This window comes from Protopterus annectens, chromosome 11.part0 (assembly GCF_019279795.1).
Source record: "Protopterus annectens isolate FY-2018-M chromosome 11.part0, PAN1.0, whole genome shotgun sequence".
In the NCBI taxonomy this organism is placed as follows: domain Eukaryota; kingdom Metazoa; phylum Chordata; order Ceratodontiformes; family Protopteridae; genus Protopterus; species Protopterus annectens.
This window is the reverse complement of record NC_056745.1, coordinates 1,362,201,375-1,362,226,374: the sequence shown is the minus strand read 5'-3', so window position 1 is coordinate 1,362,226,374 and position 25,000 is coordinate 1,362,201,375.

Genomic DNA, 25,000 nt, shown 5'->3' with positions numbered 1-25,000 from the left:
CCATGGACATTAGCCTGGTACACACCTAGGAACACCTGCACCTATGGACCTCAGTACTGATAAATGTGTCTGTGTGCATTACTGAGTATAACAGTGTTTGTGTGTTTGTTAGATTGTAGTTGAAAATACTCTGAGGGCCTTCTCAGCCACTACACCCCCATTGCTATACTTAGAAAGGACTGCTGCTGTAATTCGCATTAAATATACCTTGTGACACTCTTCACCCTATGAGCTGCCTGGCGCTTGCAGTACCAGCATAACACTGTTCTAGAAATGGGTAAATAGGCATGGGTTACCCTCTGAGTCCTGGCAAATATTTGTTTGTGTGTGTGTGTGTGTGTGTGTGTGTGTGTGTGTGTGTGTGTGTGCGTGTGCAATTGTGTGTGAGTGTGCATATTTGTAGGAGACAGCATACTGAGGCCACATTCTCCAAATACACTAAACCTTGCCATACATTATAAGTGATGGTGATGTTGCTGACATTAGGAAAGCCATGACAAAACCCTCACCTTACCATCCCCGTGGCATGTGCAATAAATGCATATCCCTGTAGTAGCAATAATTAGATAGAAAAGGGCTTGTATTGCAGCCCTGGTAAATGTGTGATTGTGGGTATGTCAGAGCATTATCATGGGTTTCAGTGAATACAATATCCAATGTGGGGTGAGGGTGCTGGGCATACTGTCTTTACACCATGGTATCCCCAGTACATGTTCCAAGGTCCACTGTATGAGGATCGTTGTCACCATCAATCATACAGGTAACTGATGACACACTTCAGCCCAATTATGTATGTGCTGTGTGCAAAAACTCTGCAACAGTATGGACTCACTGACAAGGTAGCCAGCACTGCTCAACCCCGGTCAGTCAAATGTGTCTATGACTGCATGTGTTTGTCAATGTGTATATGACAGTATGTTATACTATGTATTGTCCATTATCACCCAGTACATCCCCCATACTGTACAAGGCCAGGTGATGTTGTTCACTTAACAGCAAGCACGGGACATACCTCACCTGACAACCTCTGTGGTGTGTGCAATTAAGGCCAGACACATTAGTAGCAATAAATACCTATGTAGGGGTTCTAATCTCAGTTTTGCCAAGTAAGTGTGTGTGAATGTGAAGGGATCTACTTCAGTTTGCAGAAAATATATTTCCCAGGAGATCATTTGTCCGAGAGCTAACTGGCAAAAGGTAACTTTTCAAAGCAATCATCTTGTGGAAATTCATTCCATCAAAACTAGTAGTGGATGGGGCAGAGCCTAGATGGCCAACTGAGAGCAGTAAATTTTGAAAGCGCCATAAACTAGTATAATATAGGAAAATGTTATTATTTTCAAGTTTAAAATGTCAGAAATCTTACTTCAAATGTAGAATAGCAATACTTACATTATGTCCCCATGTCTGGAACATCCCCTCCAGTTTGTTGGCCTGTCTCCATAGTGTTGGCCTGTCTCTGCAAAATGAAGTACATCCATGTGAACAGTATTCTCTGTGTATTGCATCAACAGTAAAGTCTGTGTGTGTGTGTGTGTTATTCACAGACATTTGGTGTGTGCCACCCAGTACACTTACCATTGTCCACTGTAGAAGAGCTGCTTACATCAGCCACCATGCACTCACCTGTATACACCCCTCAGACCTATCAGCCATTTGGAACATGCAGTAACTGTTATACAGACCTGTTATTTGTGTTCAGCTGTACCCGGGATATGACACAGTGAATGTGTTACCACAGTGCTATACTCCTTGTAGGAAACAACAGCAGGCCAACATCCTGCTGACACAGACACCTAGAACACAAACAGAATACATTATGGAGACCACAATCAGTCAGTGTTAATAACAGCTATAATACATCATGGCTGAACAACTACACACCCTGAAATGTAAGCATTAAACATTCCAGCTGACAACACGTTAAACAGCATTACATTGCTAAACTTTAGTACATTCACCCTGTGCATCAGAACCATATTAGCATGTTCCTGCATCAATGGTATGGATGAAAGGGATGTGGCAGAGGTATCATCATATGCACAGGATGTGGTGTGGGTTTGCCAAAGGCCTAGGCTGAGGCATTTGGTTGATATCATGAGCATGGGTCAGGGGGTTCTTTATTAAATGGCCTGTGCAGATGTGGTGTGTGTAGGTATGGAGGTGCCTTAGCTGTGTTGGTGATGTGTGTGTATGCATGCACACAGTTATGCCACATGGCTGCCCTATACAGGGGTATGTTGGACAGCTGCAGACTGTACATGGCAGAGTGTACACTTCACTATATCCAGCCATGGACACAGGATCTGCATCTGCCAGGGGTTGCACGGGCAGCACCAGGCAGAAGCAAAGATATGGTACTCTCCCCTCATGATGACAATTGTCCGCTGGATCTGCGTCCTTGTTGGGACTGGCCAGGACCATGCACACATGGCCTGTTGCATTGTGGTGTGGACAGCACCCCCCACCTGCAGTGCTGGTACTGCCACTACAGGAGCGGTCGTGAGATGTTGCACGTCCACATAGACCTCCACCTATTGGTGTTGCTGACCTACATCCACATGGCCAATTCCCTACTCCCACCACATGGTCTACCACAGACATCACACAGTCGAGGATTCCCACCATCTCTCTCAACTGTCTATCCATGACCTCTGCAAAATAACAGTGGGCATCTGCATGATCACAGATGTAGTCATGTACAGCAGGAATTGTAGCCCTCTGGAGCCTCAGACTATCTCTGGTGTAATGTTCCATACATGCCTATGCCTCCATGATGGCTCAAAACATGTGTCTAGTGACACCTGCTTTGGCACTTCTGCCAGGGGTATGATGGCCAGCAGCACTCCTATGAGCACCCCTTTCCATCTGCCTGTGTGGGACCTTGCCGGTCATCCAGCTATGGGTGCTGTGTACAGACACACTTGCCATAGTCACCACACTTTCCTGTCCCATGACACCACCTACCAACTGTCACTCATCTATGGCCACTGGTGATGGGGTATGTGTAGGCATTCTGAATGTGTGAGGGGATGGGGTGGATAAAAGTTGGATGGCAACCAATGGCACAGATTCAGCCCCTGACAACATTGCCTGTGCCTCACTATGCCTATCATCATTGTCAGAGTCTGTATGGACACTAACATCAGTTTGCCTGCAGGCCGGACCATGACCCACCTCACCACCTGTGAGGGGCAGACAAGAAATGTAAATTAAGACCTGTACATTATGGTTTATTTCTACACACACACACACAGACACACACACGCGTGCGCGCACACACACACACACACACACACACACACACACACACACACACACACACACACACACACACACACACACACACACACACACACACACTTACAGGTGAGGTGGCACAAAGATATTACACAGACCTCTCATTACCCAACAGTTAACATGCATGACATATGGCACTCAACAGCATGCACTGCAGCCATTTGTAATCCTTGTTACCAACATTATACATCTCTGTGATTCATAAGTTGTGTTAGTAGGTGATGGCCCTTCCCCCGGAAAACACTACACACATGTAGACATTATTGTTGTGCAGCTGTGCAGCACCCTGCCATCTACTATGCACCATACCTCACAAGTGTACACACCATTGCTGAATGTGTAGATGTCTGGAAGTTATGTTTGCACTGTTGCTCACACCCCCTATGTGTTTGTCTGACACATAACTGGGATGATATGAGGACTGATGTCAATAATTAATGCCTGCCCTTTGATTTGCAGATCTCATCAGCAGTGCATGTATGTGCAATAAAATCCAGTTACACTGACAACCTTCAAAGCTTAATGTGGATATGAGGAATGACCACACCCTTGTTGACATGCAAGCCTCTTCTATGATATGCAATGGGGCCACAATACTGCATTTGTTAACATTACACACACCTGATATGTGATGTATGACCTGTGCAATCCAGTGCAGTATCAAACAAATGTGTTAGCTGTGGAGATGCTGAATAAGATGCATACAATATGTGGGTTGCATAAGTGTGCACACCCTTAAAAAAATGGTTTGTTGAAGCACCTGTTAAGTGAACTACAGCAGTCACTATTCCTGGAAGGGGTATACTAGCATGGACCATCTTTACTTGGCATTATTTGGTCTGTCTGCCCTACAAAGCTCCCCAACTCTGCCAGATTGCATGGTCAGCTCATGTGCACAGCCCATGGAGGTCGCACAATGGCTTCACTATTGCTGTAGAGTCTGGGTTATGTCTGGCACATTTCGTAACATTGACTGTGTTCAGATACAGCCATTCTTAGCTAGCTTTGGATGTATGCTTCAGTTTACTGTTCTGTTTCAAGCTGAGATCCCTCCCCATCCTCAGCCTTATTGCAGACACGTGACAACTATGGGCCACATGTGAGTGTTATTTTGCGGTGTTCCAAATTTCACTCACCATGCCTACTGGCCTAGTTCCAGCTAATGAACAGCAACCCTAAAGATGTACACTGGCACCAGCAAGCTAAAAGTTGCAGATGGTGGCCCTGAGGTGGAGTGAGGTGTTCCTTGTGCACCACATGTATCTTTATGAATACTGTCTGTAGGTTTGAGCCTTGGTCTCATGACACCATTCCACATTGCAACACATGCCTTTGGGAGATTTGATGTTAGGCTTATACTACCTGTACAAAGCCGTGGATGATGTTTCACGTGGGAGAAATCTTCAGTCTGATTACCCTAACCCATAGGTCACACATATGCAGAATCCAGGTGATTGCTGGTACAGGTACTGCACAGACAGTACTTGCTAGACATTCCTGCAACTCCCTCAGTGTTGTAGCATGTCTCTGGGCAGCCTCCATGACCAGTTTGAAACATGCTTTGTCATCTGTTTTGGATGGGCATCTGTTTATTTTCTACATCACTGTTGTCTCATATTTCATACACCCATAGATGACTGTCTGCACTGTTGGCCATGGCATATGCAGTGGTGAGATAAGATTACTTTTCCATCTCTTGACTGCTACCTTTCAGATATGGGATCCATTTCATGGTTGTAAGATGTGTGCAAGCCATGGCTGCCTTTGTTGCAGGTGACTGGGTAAATGTCATGGACATACTTCTTGGACAGCAGACCATTACTTGGTGTGACACTGAGGCCATGCACTTGATGGCAGGTGTGTACTCAAGAAGAGTGAATGCTGTCAGTACATCACAAGCTGCCTCCACAATATGTTATTTGGAGTGTGCACACACATATGCTTCTAGTGTTTTGTAAGGTTTGTATTCCCCATATGTGTTGTCCTAACATAGGATTCCATATTACACATTCATTGCTCATGTTAGGATCACATTGCAGGTTGTAAAAGGTGTGGAATGTGTTACTGTGGTCTGCTGTTGTATGTATCAGGAACAACTGCCATTGTAATAGTGTTGTATACACTGTTGTATCCACTGTGTAAGGGTAATGTTTCATACATGTCCCTACTGTAGGCCATTTGTCTCACCATTTTGTTTATCTCTGTCCACACATCTTGCACTGACAGGTTGTGAGGTATACTGCAGAAATCTTACATACCCTTCAGATATGCCACCATGGTGACCACTGTGATATACTGCAGTTAACACCAACAAAAATGAACATGTACAACATGCATTATGGGTAGGTGCATGGCAAATATCATGGCCTTAACATTGCCAGTGTATTGGCAAACCTGAACAAAACAACTCCATACTCACCAGCTACAGGCTGTTGTCCCAGCTGTATACCAGAGGGACCTAAATAGTTGTGTGAGAGAAGTAATGTCAGCAGCCACATCTGCGGCATTGGTACAGGGTGGAAGCAGCATTTCAACACATCAGCAGTACAAACCCTAATACTAAGGATTATGCACATCTGTGCATTACTACACTCCAGCAACAGACTATCTTATCCGACATATGCATGTAGATACTTTACAGATAAAAATGGATAAGCAACAGTGTTCTATTAATGTGCACTGGAGCCTTACTTGCATGCTCCTCATCCATTGTGTGGGTGACATCCACCTTCACAATGCTTTCAGCTTGATGGCTTGTCTGGCATGTGGCTGCCCCAAGGCTGGTGAGGAGCTCCACAGCATGTGTCAGTGGGGAATGGATGGCCTGACCCCCACCTGTGGCTAGTCAATCCCTTGCAATGGCAGCAGCACGCTGATGGGTGTTACGGTTGAGGCTAGTGCAGCAATGCTACACCTGCTTATAACTTTGGCTGTGCAGGCTGACATCATTTACCCTGTGCATGAGCTCATTCCACAGGGTGGTCCTCTCCTGCAGATCATGGGCTCCATGGCTGAATAAGATGCTGTAATGATGTATGACATATTGTATGATGGTATCATTCTCTATGTTGGTAAATGCTGGGAGCCGTGGATGTTGCATATTACCTGGAAGACATAAACAGGAAAAAAGGTCACAGGACTTCATACAGTTGTCCACTTGCACATCAACAAATGATATTACTTGCAAATAATCCAGACTATACCATAACACTGAAAGCTATCATGGCTTTGGCATCTTGCATTACACTCCTGACCCTGACCTGTCTAGTTCCCCCAATGTTGGACACAATTGCATAATCCACTATCCTCCATTCATTTCTATGTAGAGGGATGACAGTGGCCATCTTCCATGTGGATAGTGGCAAGTCTGTGTTTGACTGTAGTGTGTGATGGAGCTATGAGCACATGCCTGAGTTCATGCAAGAGGCAGACTGTGATATTCTCATGCCCCATGGAGAGTTGCTGTTGTTGCCATCAGTCGGCATTATGCATATGCTCACCATTGATGTGGGCAGGAGTGTGGTTGATGTGCATATCCCCCTGTACAAATGTTGTGGACAGGGTGGCACTATTCCCACCTAACCTGTCTGATGCAGGTTGCCTGTATGCATGGCATATGTGTATGAGGTTTGCTTTACCCCCAGTACAGGCTTGAATTGTGTTACTGTCTCTGAGATTGACCACATATGTGGAGACATTGTTGCAATTGGCCTTGATGGTGTGAATTGTAGTCATAGTCAGCCTTACAGGAAGTCATCTGTGAACCTACATGCTTGCTCAGATAGAGGTGGATTTGCTTCCAAGTTGTGGTCTGCACCTATGTGTCCCTGTACAGCCACTATAGCAACCTATTATGTGCTTTGTGTATTGCTGCTGTCCACCAAGGGGGATTACTCTATCATTGGTGGAGGCTTGTTGTACAGGTCAGATATTGCTGATTCCATATAGCTACAGTGGATATAAAGTGTACACACCCCTGTTACAATGCCTGGTATTTGTGCAATTGAAACATGACCCCACAAAAGCTCATGTCAACACAATTCCCACCAGTAATGTGACCTATAGCCTGCTCAATTCAGTAGAAAACATAACAATCTGTCCTGTGAAAACATATGGGAAATAATACTCAGTACAGTAAGCCAGTTGAATGTGTGTGCACACCCTTAAACTGATATGTTGTGTAAACACCTGCCGAGATGACTACAACATCCATTTGTCTTGGTTTGTACTCTAACATCATGACAAATCTTCACTTGGCAATGGTTGCTCACCTTCCATGAAACAGCTTTGTTTCTTTTTCAATAGAATTGTTCAGGTTATGGGTCACATTTGAGGTGAGAAACATTTTGAAGTAACTTTCTGTGGTCTCATTGGCATACAGCACATAAACCTGGCATTCCAACAGGGGTGTGTACACTTTGGATATCCAGTGTGTATGGGTGTTGATATAGCTAATAGTGGTAGGCATGGACAGTGAGTCATAACATAGTTGTACACTTCTCTGATTACTACCTGATAATCATGCCTACTGTAGTAGACATATAAGTGTCATGGCAATGCAACAATCAGTAGCTGTACACATTTTATTTTGTTGTATGCAGCGACACTGATATTGCACACGTGCAAAATGCACAACCTATTTTTGGGACTGCTTGTGACCCATGTTATTATTTTTGTGTCTTTCAGCTGAAAATACATATGCATACACATTCTCAGGGGATACCTGGTATACATTTGTGTTCTATGTCAGTAAGGCAAACTGTATTTACAGTCTTGCAGCTCAATCATACATCTCAGCCTGTTATACCAGGACTTCTGGGCAAAGGTCCACATCAGTGGGTGACAACAGGGAAATCAATATCAATATATTAATATAGCTGACATAACACAAGTGTATGTGTATGTGACTACAGATATCAGTCACAACTGTGAATATTGTCTGGCAGAACACTGTACAGTTGAATGTTATTAATTCAATATATCACATGTAGTTTAACACACATCTGCAACACTACTTTACTATGCACATGCCCTATATAGGTATCTTAGATTTACAATACAAACATGTATAATACTCATATTCACAGGTAACATATGGATATGGGCAACATCCCATTAACTGACCTAGCAGTGTGTTTGACAGAAACTCTAGTGGTTGCCATATGTGAGCTGTCCTTTTCCAGGCTGAGCCAGGGTCCTCAGCTGTGACCCGACCTCTCCACCTCTTAGAGCATCACATTTGAATAAAGCCTAACATTGGGGGAGATATATAGTGACAGCACTTAAATATGCCTGTTACAAACCTATGACATTTGCAGCATAATACATTTTGCATTATCATGACTGTTCTGAAGATGGTGGGGTCTGAAACTCAAGTGTTTGTCATTACTTCATGACTTCCATCTCCAGCTACTTGCCAGACTAATATAGATGTTAGGAGGAACAGACTAAACACTATGATGGGTAAATCTTGACATTCTGTGAAGATCTGCACAGTTGACAGGTATTTCCCACTGCAGACAGAGCCAGATGCTATGTCCATAGCAGTTGTTCAGTAGGACATCATTACAGCAAATCTTGATGGCACATATAAATCTTTTAAAATCATCTATCCCATTATTACAGACCAAGTACTACATTCAATTACATGGTTACATGTTTCACATACCTGTTTTATTATTGTGCTCTCTTCTGTGTTCCATTTGATATCTTCTTTGTTTTGTTTGTTTTTTTTAGTATTATTTATGTTTTTCTTTTTCTTTTTTTTTTCTCTCTCTCTGCCTCTCTCTATCTATCTCTCTCTCTCTCCACTACAGAGATTGAGCTGGTTTGAATAGGTTGCAGCATGGCTTTTGTAGGTGATGCTAATGATCAGGTGATGGCCTCTGCACCAGTTGGTGTTCCCCACTTGCTAACTGCATGCAAGCAGCTGTGTAGTTCTTCCAATACCAATGTCATAGCAGCCCACTACTATAAATGACTACATCATGTGGGCGTTGTCCCTTTACCTTGCCTGTATGGAAGACATCCTTCTTGTGTGGGGGCAGCAGTGTTACAGACAGCAGGTAGGAATATCTCTTACAACAAGACATGTGGACACAGGCCAACTACATGTTTGCATAAGGTTCCAGACCTAGGGACAGAGTGTGAGCATTCCTGTTATATGTTTTTAATACTGCTAGTTTTACTGGGTTTGTGTGTACATTCTACGTTTACATGGAATGCAGTCTGTCTGCATAACTCTCAACTGTGGGGCTATCCACATGATGGCCAGAGGTTTGGCTGTTATGTTTTGTCTGTTCCACAGACAGGTGTCCTTGACAAATCAGTGGCATTCTCTCTGTTGATTGCTATCAGTACATGGCAACATCCATTTATGTTTCTGATGTCATATTCCTCAGAAAGGGTATGTTGCAACCAATTTTGTAACACCTGCAACTTTCAGTGTATAACAGCAATATTTCAAGTATGGACCTATGTTTTGGCCACAATCTCGAAAGTCATATGGTCGAGACCATATGCTCGAAATTGTGGAAGCTCGACTCTGTGAATGGAGAACGGCATACAGCACAGAATGGGAGATTTCCCTTTCTGCGCTGTAGTGCAATCTCAGAGTTGGAATAAATAAGTAGCAGGGGGTGTGGGGGTTGCAGGGGGGCTTGCCCCCCTGCAGAAACACTTTGTTGTGTTACGTTTTTCAGTTTTTCAGCTCCCTTTCACAAAGTCGAGCTTCAGAAATTCAAGCATATGGCTTTGGCCATATGCATTTCGAGTTTCTGAATGTTCGACTTTGTGAAGGGGAATCATATATATATATATATATATATATATATATATATATATATATATATATACATATATACATTACCCTAGCATTGTACCACCTGACCTTAGTTTCTAGTGCCTGTGTCAAGTAGAGCCACTAGAGAGATCCCCAGGGTGAATGATCTATTTCCCACCCATTCATCAAGATTTTTCTTGCAGAGGGCCAGTGAGGTGGTCTGCTTGACATGTATGGTAAGTCTATTCCATAGCATGGGCAGTCTCTGGGTTACGAACCTGTCCCTCCAGCATGTTTTGTTGCTTGGGATTATGAGGTTGTGGTCTCTGGAGCATGTGGTGCCGAGGGATCGTGATTTCCTTAGATGTAGCATTTCTAACAGACCTGGGACACACATGGCTTTGTAAGTCAAGAAGAGAGTGCCTCTAAGTAGGCAATATGGCAGAGAATATTTGGAGTTTTTTGAATTTGTCCATATGGGACAAGTGTTTAAGGCCTAGGATCTTCTTTGTGAGGTACTCTTGCAGCCTATCCAGTTGTTGCAGGTGTCTAGTGAGGTACATGCTATATGGGACATTGCACTTGATGATTGGCCTAATGAGGGAAGAGTAGAGGGAAAGAATGACCTCTTTCTTCCTGGATGCAAAACCCACAGTAATCAGATATGCCACATAGAAGGACTTTCTGATAACAGTGGCAATGTGGTGGTCAAAAGACAGGTTGCTGTCAACCTGTGTTCTCAGACCTTTTATAACACCTTTTGTGTTCAGTGGACTGCCATCAATGTGGTAATTCAAGGGAACTGGGTTTTTCCCAAGGGGGATGACGGCACCTTTTTTGGCATTGAGATTAAGGCCATGGTTCTGACACCACTCATTGGTTTCATTGAGGCCGTTCTGTAGGATGTCAACATCACCTGGGGTGTTAATAATAGCTCCCAACTTGCAATCGTCTGCAAATTTTGTCAGCCAGAGTGCCTTCATGTTGGCCTGGACTTCAAAGTAGATACCAAACAGGAGAGGACCCAGGACCAAACCCTGTGGGACTCCACTCATGACTGGCCGGCAGTCTGACTTGCAGTCAGCTACTTTCAGACTGTGGGTTCTATCTGTGATCCAGTTTGCAACCCACCTAGTGATATTGGGGTTGATGCCTAGCTTAGTGTGTTTTCCTGTGATTCCTGAGTGGAGAATAGTATCAAAGGCCTTGGCCAGATCAAGGTAGGCTGTATGAACCACCTTGCCTTCATGCACAGCTCTGGTGACTGACTCAAAGAGGTTGACCAAGTTGAGCAGGAATGATCTACCCTTCACAAAGCCAAACTGTGTAGGATCCAGAGTTTGGAGATACCCCATATCCTTGTTTATTAGGCCCATCATGATGTGTTCCATAGCTTTGCATATTAGACTCATCAGGCTAATGGGGTGATAATTCCCATGGTCTGCATTCACTCCTTCTTTGTGGATAGGGATGACTGTAGCAGTGCACCATTCGGTAGGGACAAAGCCTGAGGTGAGGCTGTGATTGAACAGGGCACACAAGTGAGGTGCCAGTTCGCTCTGTAGTTCATGTAGAACACAGCCAGGGATATTGTCAGGTCCCATAGAAGCTGTATTCTTGGCTTTGGACAGTGCTGTTTTAACCTGTGCAGCAGTGATACTGGGTGCCTGACATTCTACTGGTATTGCGATTGGTACTTTGGGGGGGGGTGAGAGGGGTAAAGTTAGCAGTGCAACTGTCACCAGTATATTGGCAATATCTGTTGGTTTGGTATAGGAGTTACCATTGTGCAGTAGCTCAGAGCAAATCTGGGTATTGCCATGGAGATTCTTTACATAACTATAGAAGGCCTTGTGGTTGTCTTTACTATCTGTTGCAATTCTGTTTTCATAGCTAGCTTTAGAGGATGTGGTGAGGGATCTCAACCTTTTGTTGAGGCTGATAAGGTGTGTTTTCCAGTCTTGGGACTTCGTATTCCACATCAGCTTCCTATATATATATATATATATATATATATATATATATATATATATATATATATATATATATGTACACCTCCCCACCTATTTTAAATATTTTGAACTATATACATGGATACTTGTAATTCCAATAAATTACTCTTTTCTGAACATAATATATATCCAAACCTTGTGGGGAGCTACACCCCCCACACCTCCCTTACTATATATACTAACTCTAGGGTCGCACTACAGTGGGGAAAAGGCCATATATAACTTTCAGTGAAATGTGTTTCAGTGAATTGTGTTTTCAGTGAATTGAACTTTCAGTGATTTGTGCACATTCATTTGACTTTCAGTGAAATGTGCTTTCAGTGAATAGTCCTAGACCGATATATATATATATATATATATATATATATGGAGAGAGAGAGCGAGAGAGAGAGACACGTTTTCCTACTGTTGAATGACTGTGCTGCATGATATGTTTGAATAAATATCAGACATATCTGCAGTTCAAATGGCTTAGAGATAACTTGCTGTGGATTTTGTGTGCAGGGTCCTGGGTTTAAGTCTTGCAAGGGGTGATTATTTTGTTGCGGGGCAGAACAAGGGCTGTTGGATACAGAGTGATTAAGACATTTTTAAAGTGCAGTTGTAAGCGGGTTTGCATGGCAGTAAGCAATGCTAGCATCCGGTCAACTATGCTATACACAGCCTTAAAAAGTGCTTAATCTGTGTAGGCATCGCTTAGCACTGTGCAAACAGGCTTAGTCCCACTTACTACTGCTTACTCCTGCTTACCCTTGAGCTAATTTCTTTAAAAGAAAAGAAAAGAAAAAATGGGTGATAGGAAAGTGGTGAAAAAGGGGACCCAAAGAGGGAAATACAATATGAAAGATAGCTAGGGATGTCAAGGATGGGTGTAGGGAAGGTCCATAGCTTTCCATTTCTTCTACAGCAACAGCTGTACATATATACTGAATTTTGAGAAAAATTTGGACACTCAAACCTCTGAGAGAGAGGGGTGAGGACAACAATAATGTGTTGTGAAGCCAATTAGAGAAGTCCAGTGGACACATGTGTGTAATGGACAGCTATGTATAGGGGGAAATTTTTTTGGGGGGAACAGAGTGCACTTTTCTATTTTTTTAAGGTGATAGTGGGATATTGGAGAAGGATAGTAGGTATATTTGGGGAGTTAAGTTGGGTACGAAGACAGACAAGTCAGACAAGACAGCATACAGGGATGGTATATGACATGTGGGAGATAAACACCTTGAACAGAGAGGGGTGTTTGGTAATCGTAAACCCATGAGCCCTCAAATGGATTCAGTGGGATTGAGGTTCCCACCCATGGGCAGTCACCACTGCACCTTCATGGCCCCAAAGGTGGCTGTGCTGGGGGCCCAGCAGGAGGAGCAGGCTGCCCCTCTAAATGCACCACATGTCTCTCAAGCTGGCATAGGAGATCTCCAAATTCCTTGCGGAACTCGCTACACAATAGACCCTGAACCTGGCTTCGGGTGACAGGGTCCTATCCACGCCTGCACCCTGGGTGGGGTCAAGCCCCATCCCCTGAGGCAGTTCCACCAGAAGGTGGTGCAGGACCAGCGGATGGGGAGGTCCTGGTGTGTGTTCCAGATTTGCTGGGTCCAGTGCCACAGCCAGATGAGGCTGGAGAGGCGAATCCACTGAGATCAGTCTTCCCTGATGTGCTATGGTGTTGCAATTTTAGAACATATGTTGGTTAGTCATGGTAAACACATTCCAGGATTAGTTATAACAGCATGCATGCATATTCCCATTAACTTAATATAACAGATTTGGAACATTTGCATAGCAAACAGAACACATGCATATATGGAACCACAGTGGGCATTTCACCAGCATGCAGGTTACATTGATAGCAACAGGCCACCAATGAAAGTATTTGAACAGGAAATATTAAATGGAATAGATTTCAATGTTTTCAGAACAACAAGACACGTTCCAAAAGTAGGTTTGGTGGAAAACATACCCATTCATTTATGTGTTTAGATTATTGATGAAGATATGGTGGGGGGGAGAGAGATGTCAGTTAACAAATGTAGATTCTTGCAGTGGTCACAACTTTAATGATCATTGCTCTACTCATTACTCTACAGATATTATTACAACAACTATGGCATTATAATTACAGCCTTCTTATACCTACTTTATACTTTCTCTTACCGGGAAGACCTGTGGAGGGAATGCTTGTTAATACTACATGACTGTTTCTACCGATATTCACATAGTCAGGGTTACATATGTGCACTCATACTGTGTGTGTGTGTGTGTGTGTGTGTGTGTGTGTGTGTGTGTGTGTGTGTGTGTGTGCGTGTGTGCGTGTGTGTGTGTGTGTGTGTGTGTGTGTGTGTGTGTGTGTGTGTGTGTGTGTGTGTGTGTGTGCATGTGTGTGTGTGTGTGGGGAGGTACTGACACACTCTGCCTTGATTTCTATCAGTCACCCTGGGGGTTGTTGTTAGCAGGGACCAGTAGCTGTGACAGCATGACCCTTTTGAATATTTCTTGGGGGAGACCACTTGGTGTATGTACTTATCTTACTGTCATTTGCAGCCTTGGGGTTGGACCATAGGTGTTGGACACAGTATAACTACAGCCTTCTTATAGCTACTTTATACATTTTCTTACCTGGAAGACCTGTGGAGGGAATGTTTGTTAATACTACCTGACTGTTTCTGCACATTTTCACAAAATCCTAGTTGAAATTATGCATACAGCTTATTAAAACTCCCGGGATTTAAACCGTGGCCATTTCTGCTAAAAATATAACAAGTGTGTGTTTCATCAGAGGGCACTATTGAGAAAAGCCTGTCTCTTCCTTGATGATTTATTTCTCATTCTCTCTTTGTTGTATGATCTGACCTTTTAATTACAACATTCTTATACATACATTCCTATACATACCTTTTCACATAGCACAGTGTGGAAAACAGTGGTTAACACAACATTACTATTCAGATATCAAATCTTCTTGGTGCATGACATTTGTAATATCAGTTAATCTTATGTGTTATAGAGGCACTAAATTTGTCAGATGAGACTTGATTGTTTAATGCTTTCAGAGCTATAGTTGCTATGCATAACCTGTAAACATTTCAAATCATACCATACCAGGGTAAATACAACCAGTCCAGGGTTTTGAATTTTATTCACAGGCAGTTACAGTTTTATTAATATATGACCTATATGAGACTATTACTGTAATATTGTTTGCTTTATTCATTACAAACCATACCCATTTTATTAATGCCAGGTGACATTCTACTCCTTTATATTTATTTGGTATGAATACTGCAAGCTAGATTGTTACTCACCAGCCTCACGACGCAGCCTTTGCAACCTGCTGGTATGGGCGTCCTGGTTTGCAACCTGCTCAGCTGGACCTGTAATGAAGATAAGCATTTATGCATACCTATCCATCACATACACAGGCTGGACTTTGGTAAATAGTTATTGCTATGAATACTTACACACTGCTGGGACATCACCCCTCTGTCATGCTTCTTGGACCCACTGTTCCTAGAACTCCCTCTTCCTCCGCATCAAGTCAGCATAGTGGTTCCCAGACCTGCTCACCAGTGTGAGGGATACCAGTGGCACTGGTGAGATCATGGGCAAGACTTTCTCAGGCTTCTGTTTTGTATTGGGAGCCTTGGTACTGGTCCTGCAGCAGTCTCATGTCATGTTTTTTTACAAGGAGTCCTACCATGACCTTGGACTCCTGTATGCCCCAGTGCTGCACCCGAAAGCGGATGCCCTCTTCATCACCTGCCATACTGCCTACAGTGGGGAGCTACAACCAGTTATGAGCTGTATTCCTGCCTGCCAAGTTTAAATATGGCCGATTTCCTGCCCTTTGCCATGATTGGATGCTTTTGAATATGCTGAGCTAAGCTAAGCTATGGGAAAACCTGCTTTGCTAAGGTTGGCAGTGCTTAAAGAGGCAGGTTCAACACTGCTTACCAATGGGCAAATCCACTTAGCTGGGCTACTCTTTGCTTAGCATTCATATTTACACAATGCTTACCCCCGGTCAGCATAGCTGTGCAATATTTAGTATTGTTTATGTTTTATGGACTACCACCTGTATGGGATTGATTCATCATTCCTGACATCATATAAATGTGTTTACCTTCCCTGACATCCCCAATGTGCTTTCACTACATTTATTCTTGTGTGACTATACGGTATGGGGCACTTGTGTTTATATGGGGGGTTCACAACTTTATTACACTGACATCTCGCATATGAGCCTAATACACTACTCTGGTTGAGAAATATAAGCTTCAGTCAAAAGATGCTAAAGCATTTATATTAAGTTTTATATATATATATATATATATATATATATATATATATATATATAGAGAGAGAGAGAGAGAGAGAGAGATTATATATTTAAATTTCATCCCTAAGATAAGCTATATTAAGTTCCATAAAAAAAATCAATCTAAGTAGACTACATCAGATGCTGACAATCCCATTTCACTTAAATTACATTCTTTTAACAAATAATTTAATGAATGTTCATGATTCCACCTTCTCATTGATGTTCTTGCTGAGAATTACACATTTTATGAAGAACCACCATTCAACATGACATACTTAGCTTGCAGAACATGCAACAAGCTTACCACAGGTGCTCAGGCAAGTGGTGGCATTGTGGAGACCTCAGCATGATGTTTAGCACATTTGCTCATCATGTAAATTGAGCTGTTCAGAAACAGTAATTAGATGAGCCCTAATTAGCATATGTTTTGCAGCCAGAGGGAGAATCTGCTGATATGAGCACAACAGGATCTCCAGCTTGTCAGCTTACTATGAAAGACATCCCTTGGATTGAGCCCTGAGAAGATTTGTTGCTACTTAACAATTTAATGATTACATAGGGTATGTGTTATTTTAGAACATACTTTGTACAAGTCTGCTCTTTTATGTGCTGTGTAGTGTAAGAACTTGGCATTGCTGTCAGTTTTGTTCTGCATATACTGATGTAGTATCCACATCTCTCTGAAAGGTTACATTCCTGGTTTGCTTTGCCATTGTAGCACAAAGGCACCTTACAGTAGAGTGTGTGAAAGTGAGGATTGCCAAACCCACCAGTAAAGCAAGCTGTGTGACTGAAAACATACATGACTACAATATATATATATATATATATATATATATATATATATATATATATATATATATATATATTCTACAAAGATTTGGCCTAATGGGCATGTGCTTGGTAGGTTGAAAGCTTGTTTAGCTGAACTCAAGTGCAGTTTTATTTATTTATTTATTGGGTAGGGAAATGTGAGCAAGACACTAAGTTCTAGCTGACATTCAGATATTGGTTACCAGAGGCAGGTGTCAGGCTTGCATAAATGTAGCAGGTGGGCTATTACTGAAGATATGTTAGTGTTTGTAATATCCATATTGGACCACAGCTGAAAATTCAAGGATTTTTCATAGTGATAGAGCTATGCCTAGGAAACAGGCTGATAAAGTTATGTCTACCCAAAAGCCCAAGTTCAAGGAGACTGAAAATGAGGTGGTACTACAGGCACTCCATCTGTATGGTAGACGATTCTTTGCAGAGCAGGCCACAGACCAGTCCATCTATCACTATGTGTGGTGGAAAGTTAACAATATCAATGCTGTGATGGTGGGGCCAGGATCATAATGGCCCATCACAGACTGACCAATATGATGTGTTGCCATTCATAGAGCAGAGAAAGTCTCAGGAGGAAAGGATGGTGATGGCTGGTGGACTGTTGACTTACACAGAAGGAAGAGTTCCTTGCCTCACTTAACATCAGTACCACCTCCACAGAGTTCCACAGTGCAGTGATGGATGCCAGGGTAGAATTGAAAAGACCCCCAGTGAACTTCCACTGAGGATGCACCAGGTATGTAATCCTAGTATCGGTATATGACCCTACTTGTAACTGTTGCTCACAATAAAGTTTAAAATAAATCTCTCACTTGTGTCATATAAGTACTTCTTTCAGTAAAAACATACATCAGCACAAGGTATGGATTCAGTTATAACTGAGTATCATATTTTTATGGTTTTAAGGATATCAGTAGCATATGTAGTTGTTGTGCTGAGCCTTACTTACACTGGATGTGTTTTTTGTGTAATCACAGTTGAATCATTTTCTAGCACCAGCACTGTGGAACTCCCCTGTTTAATGTTGGGGCATGTTTAGCCTCTGATAATGAGGGTGGGGATGAGCTGGCAAAGTTCATATTAAGCCTATACTTAAAGCAAGACCTCTCAGAAAATGAATGAATATATTTTGTTTTTGCCTTTTTCTTTGACTTTTTGCTTATTACCATTTTTATATATGTATTTTTACATGGCATTTTTAAAGACAAATTATTCATATTTGACTAATTCATGGTTGTTAGATATGTGTATGCCTTTAAGGTTTTTTTTATCTAATTGGCTTCTAATTAAGGCTTTATTTATGAACGTTGCTGCAGTGTAAGTTAAATGTCTGAAGAAGCAGTGGGATTCACTGGGAAAAAGCTTATGTGTTTGTTTTTTCTCATTAAATATTTTCTGAATTGGAATGCTGCCATTTGTTTTGCCTGGTTACTTTTGTTTAGAATGTAATGATTATTTAACATGATCATGGCAGGATGGTCAATCATTACCATCCACAATCATTCCCAGTACCCAGCAATTTTAGCTATTTTGCTGACTGCAGATACCTCAGATGTCTGGGTGTGGTAAAAAATAATAGTAATGCTAATTACCACAGAAAGGTATTTCAGTTTTTCACACAAATCTCGCAGTAGCCATACATAGTAAAGTATTCTGGCTTTGTTCTCAGAAATGCACACTAATCCTGCAAAGTCAGATAAATGAACTCTTGAATACAGCAAATGTCAAAAGGGTCAGTTACCATATTCGTAGACTTTACCTTTTTCCAGAAGTTATAATCACTTTATTGACAATATGCACATCATACATATGATTATCATAAAATAATGGTCACAGTAATGTATTTCAACTTTGTTTCACACAAGAAGTAGCCATGGTAAAGTATTCTAACTTAATTCACACAAATGGCATTAGTTCTGAAAAATCAGGGTAATGAGCAAACAATCACAGTCAGTCATTTTCATCCAAAGATAGTCACTGTAGCCTGAAATTTTAGCTACTTTGTTGTCTGCATATACCTCAGATGTGCAACTGTAATAAAGAAAAATAAAATAAGGGCCATATTAATGAATTTCTACTCAATTTCACATAGTCATCCTCCAGTCAAACAAGCACTTCAGCATTAGTCCTGAAAAGACAGTCTCTGACCATATTTAGTTCTCTGCTGGGATTAAACAACATATTTCACAGCTCATGGTCGCTTATGCTTTTTCCACTGGGTTCATCACATCTAGTTTGACTTTGTCATTGAAAATGTGTGGGCTTTTTGCTCCCTGGTATACCATGATCTAAACAATGAGTGAGTGAAGTAGTTCATGCATGGGATGGAGCAGAAAGTCCACAATTTACATGGTCAAGATGAGGTGTACAGCATCTCCTCTATAGGGTGTTGTGCCTATGTCTGATGTGAAAAGGTGTGGTGCAGACCTTTTATTTATTTTTTAAAGTAAAGAAATGTTTCTGCTATGTTTCTCTACACACACACACACACACACACACACACACACACACACACACACACACACACACACACACACACACACACACACACATATATATGTGTGTGTGTATATGTATATATATATATATATATATATATATATATATATATATATATATATATATACATACACACACACAAATTGAGACATTAATAGTGGATGTTTAGCTCCCCAGCCTTTTGCAGTAAATCAGACACTGATGCATGCATATATGTGCAGTTCTATACAGTAGTATCTTCACTAACGAGCAGTATGACACTGGAGAGCCCCTACACTATCCCAAATATGGTAGCCAAACTAGTTGTAGGCTGCTGAAGCCTTCCTATGCAGCTGCCTTTTCAGTATGCCAGGTTGCTAGTGGATCCTACATTGCAACTGCTGGCATATTCTCTTCTGTTAAGCCAACAAGACAGACATATATCTGGTATTATTTTAACATTTCTTTTTGAAATCAGAGAAGACTACTCAAAGTACCTGTCAGAATGCTTAATACAGCAAACATATTAATATTAATGCCCTGTTCACGTACTGTAAACTTATCATGAATACTGCACCAGTGAGAGATGTCACTCTTGCCAGAATGCACTCATCTAGCTCTTAGGATTCCCTTAGTGGGACATTGGGAAGGTATGGTAAGTATCGCAGCATGAACCTTAGGAAGGTATGCCTCTTGTATACCAACATTGCCAAACATAAGTTCTGTCTCCATATATCTACAAAACTTGTTAAAGCATTACAGCTATTAAAAAGTAAAACCACAGATCTTCTACAACAATTTCTATATCAGACAGTTTAAGAAACTGAAAAATGTATACCTTTATACCAGGCATCTCAGTAGCAGATGATTGCCCTTCTGTGATATACAATACCAGTGATGTAAAATTGTTTATTCTTATTTTTTTTACAGATTGTCCCCTTCCTTGGGAGTTACAGACCGCATTCTGCATTTAGAACTTAACATTTACTTTTATTTATTTATTTACATAGTTATTTAGCTGGGGGGGGGGCACTGATCCAGACAAAAAATGTTTAGGTTCATCCTGGAAAGATTTTAAGGAGAGGGATTAACAAAGGAAACATTAATAAAAGAGATGAAGTCATTTTTAAAAATAATTTTAGGTCTGTGGTCCAGGAGACCATTGAGGAGTCTAGCATAATTTCTAATCTGCCCCAGCCCACTGCCTGATTAAGTGACTTGCTTTGGGTCACACAGTAGGCACATGCAGCCTGAAGGAATCTTACCTCTGAGTAGAAGGAGCTGCTTGGTAAGAGTTCATAGTTTTAATCCTCTATGTTAACTGTTTGGTGAAAATAGGTGGTGCATTGGAAATACAAAGATGGTTAATCAGATAGTTGAACTGTTTTTTTCTCAGATTATTTTTAAAGCCATTACCACACAGTAAAGGCAAGGGTCATTGCAAAGTGCATATATATTTTAGAGTAGCTAGTCAAACAACACGTTTCTGGGAAGTAGGAGAAAGAGTACTCGGAAAGATAAATATCAGGATTCATCTCTCAAGCTTCTCTTCACTCTGCTGTGTTTTCAAGGTAAGTTTCTTGACATACAGATCTTAAATACATAACAACTTGGTTATGACTGGAGGCCAGATCATAATCTTCTATTTTATGAGAGATATTAACTATCCAAATATTAACTGTGAGATGAATTACTTTAACAATATGTATGCCCAAATAGTTGTGTAAGTTTGCCAGTGGTAATGATCTGTAACAGATTGTTAATATCCCTGCTGGGGATGAATGACATTCTTAATACATTAACTTGTATGCTTTATCAGTGCACAATAATAGACGTTCTCTCATGTGCTAAGGAAATAGATTATAACTCTGTTTCCGCATGGGTCAAGGTAAACCTTAGCATTAATTATAAAAAGAAACCACTGAGAATTCTGACACTTTACTAAGTCAAATTATTTACACAATAATTCATTGCAGGTATGTGGGCGTTAGTAGGATTTACTCCTGAATGTCAAGGTTCGGTTCTAAAGCCAAATCCTGTGGAATTAACCTCCTTGGCCTGAAGGGAGTAAATGCCATCATAGCCAATCCCCCTGCCCTTGGATGATTGATATTATGCACTGGCATAGAGGGTGCATGTTTCTTTTCTTTTCTTTTCGGAAGCAGTCACACTTTTGGAGAAAATAAACCGCTAATAGTGTGCATTTAATAGAATTGGGGGGGGGAGTAAATATTTGCCGAGAGACACTGCATTTGAAACAAATGTTACCTTTTCTTTTCAGATAAACAAGAGGAAGCCCTGTGTTTTAATTACAAATCAGAGCAAGAATATATTAGTTATAAGTAGGATTGCGTGTACAGTTTTGAATAAAAAAGAAAGAAAAAAAATGTAATCCACTCATGTCAGATGCCATCTGATCAATTTCCTGTTTTTTCTAATCTAGTAGGGCATTATTGGCATTAGAATAACAGTGAGAGTCGTAATTGGCTGCTGTTGGAGTTATAAATGGCTAACCTCCCAAATGAATGTTCTGCTAACTGAAGCAATTGCTTGATTAGGTATAAGCCTAAGTCTTGGTAAAGTCAGCAATAAACAGTACTCTGTTAGAAGAAATCAAATGTCATGTGTCATATGAAGAGGAAAATATAACAGAACTTGTGAGTTCAGTTTAACTCAAAGTTGCCAAGCATGCCACCTCATGCTTTCTTTTAATAGAGTATTAAAAACTAACTATGACGTTTATACCCAGTAGCAGACTGGTGTGGTTCCAGTGTACAAGGCAGGTCCTTCCACATCCAATCAGCTTCAGCTTATATAGGGTGAAAGAGAAAATAATGAAGAAACTTGTTCAGACAGACAAAGGAAGTCTCCTTGTCCATGACCTAACTTGGTATGGTTTTCCCAAACGTAGATCTTGTATACTTAACCTCATAAATTATTTTGAGATTGTGATAGTCACTGTGGATGAAGGTTTATCTCTCCATGCATCCAACAATCCAGTTACAGTACTTAATGTTATATCCTGAGACAGAATTGTAGACAGTAAGAAAGGCATAACAACTTGGTTTCACAACTGGTTACATGGCCATTCACATTAAGTAAGAAAGCGGACTCCTATGCTTATGGTCCTCTGTCATCAGTAGAGTATCTCAAGGATCTGTCCTGGGGCCACTCCTTTTTGGAATGTTTGCCTCAGATGTCAAAACTGACTCCATTGTCTGTCACACCAAACATGGAGATGACTGCAAACTTGGGGACATTGTCCTTAACCACACTGTTACCACCTCCCTTCAAACAACATGCAACAATTTACAATAACAGTGCAGTAGAAATTACCTTGTCTTCATAGGTTCATAGGTTCATAGGTGTGTACTAGGCTAATGGCCCTGGAGCCTTTCCAAGCCTAGCCCATAGGATTACCCTGGCATTGTGCCACCTGACCTTAGTTCCTAGTGCTTCTGTCAAGCAGAGCCACTGGAGTGATCCCCAGGGTGAATTTTCTATTTCCCATCCATTCATCATAATTTGCTCTGCTTGACATATATGGGAAGTCTATTCCATAGCATGGGCAGTCTCTGGGTTATGAACCTGTCCCTCCAGCATGTTCTGTTGATTGTGGTAATGAGGTTGAGGTCTCTGGAGCGTGTGGTGCGGAGTGATTGGGATTTCTTTAGATGTAGCATTTCTAACAGAGCTGGGTCAGACATGGCTTTGTAAATCAAGCAGAGATCATCTCTAAGTAGACGATATGAGACAGAGAATAGTTGGAGTTTTTTGAGTCTGTCCATATAGGACAAGTGTTTAAGGCCTAGAATCCTCTTTGTGAGGTACTTTTGCGGTCTCTCCAGTTGTTGCAGGTGTCTAGTGAGGTACATGCCAAATGGGACATTGTACTCGATGATTGGCTTAATGAGGGAAGAGTAGAGGGAGACAATGACGTCTTTCTTCCTGGATGCAAAACCCTTAGTAATGAGATGTACCACATAGAAGGACTTTCTGATCACAGTGGCAATGTGATGGTCAAAAGAGAGGCTGCTGTCAACCTGTGTTCCCAGATCTCTTATAACGCCTTCTGTGTTTAGTGGACTACCATCAATGCGGTAATTAAGGGAACCGGGTTTTTTCCAAGGGGGATGATGACACATTTTTTGGCATTGAGCTTAAGGCCATGGTTCTGACACCATTTATTGGTGTCATTGAGGCCTTTCTGCAGGATGTCAACGTCACTTGGGGAGTTAATAATAGCTCCCAACTTGCAATCGTCTGCAAATTTGGCAGCCAGATTCCCTTCGCGTTTGCCTGGACTTCAGAGAAGTAGATACCAAACAGGAGAGGACCTAGGACCGAACCTTGTGGGACTCCACTCGTGACTGGTTGGCAGTCTGAGTTGGAGTCAGCTACTTTCACACTGTGGGTTCTATCTGTGAGCCAATTTGCAGCCCATCTAGTGATATAGGGATTGATGCCTAGCTTAGTGAATTTTTGTATGATTCCTGAGTGGGGAAATGGTATCAAAGGCCTTGGCCAGATCAAGGTAGGCTGTATGAACCACATTGCCTTCATCCACAGCTCTGATGACTGACTCAAAGAAGTCAACCAAGTTGAGCAGGCATGATCTATCCTTCACAAAACCAAACTGTGTAGGATCCAGAGTTTGGAGATTCCCTATATCCTTGTTTATTAGGTCCATGATGATGCATTCCATAGCTTTGCATATCAGACTCGTCAGGCTAATTGGGTGATAATTCCCGGGGTCTGTAGTCACTCATCCTTTGTGGAGAGGGATGACTGTAGCAGTGCACCATTTGGTAGGGACAAAGCCTGAGGTGAGGCTGTGATTGAACAGGGCACACAGGTGAGGTGCCAGTTCACTCTGTAGTTCATGTAGAACACAGACAAGGATATTGTCAGGTCTTGGCCTTGGACAGTGCTGTTTTAACCTGTGCAGCAGTAATACTGGGTGCCTGGCAATCTACTGGTATTGTGATTGGTCCTTTGGGGGGGGTAAACTTAGCACTGAATCTGTCAGTTTCAGTGTCAAAAATGTGGCATTCTGGAATTTGGTAAAAACCTCTCTATGAGCTTTATACATTGTTGATGGGCAGTAGTTAAAAGATGACAAAATAACCAAAGATCTTGGAGTCTCTGTAGATGACAACTTCATCTACTATTTATATATCCACTAGTGTCCTCAAAGCACACAGAGTAACTCACCTAATCCAACATGGACCTGAGAGAAATGCCAGGTAGGTAAATGAACCCCTTTAAACAATT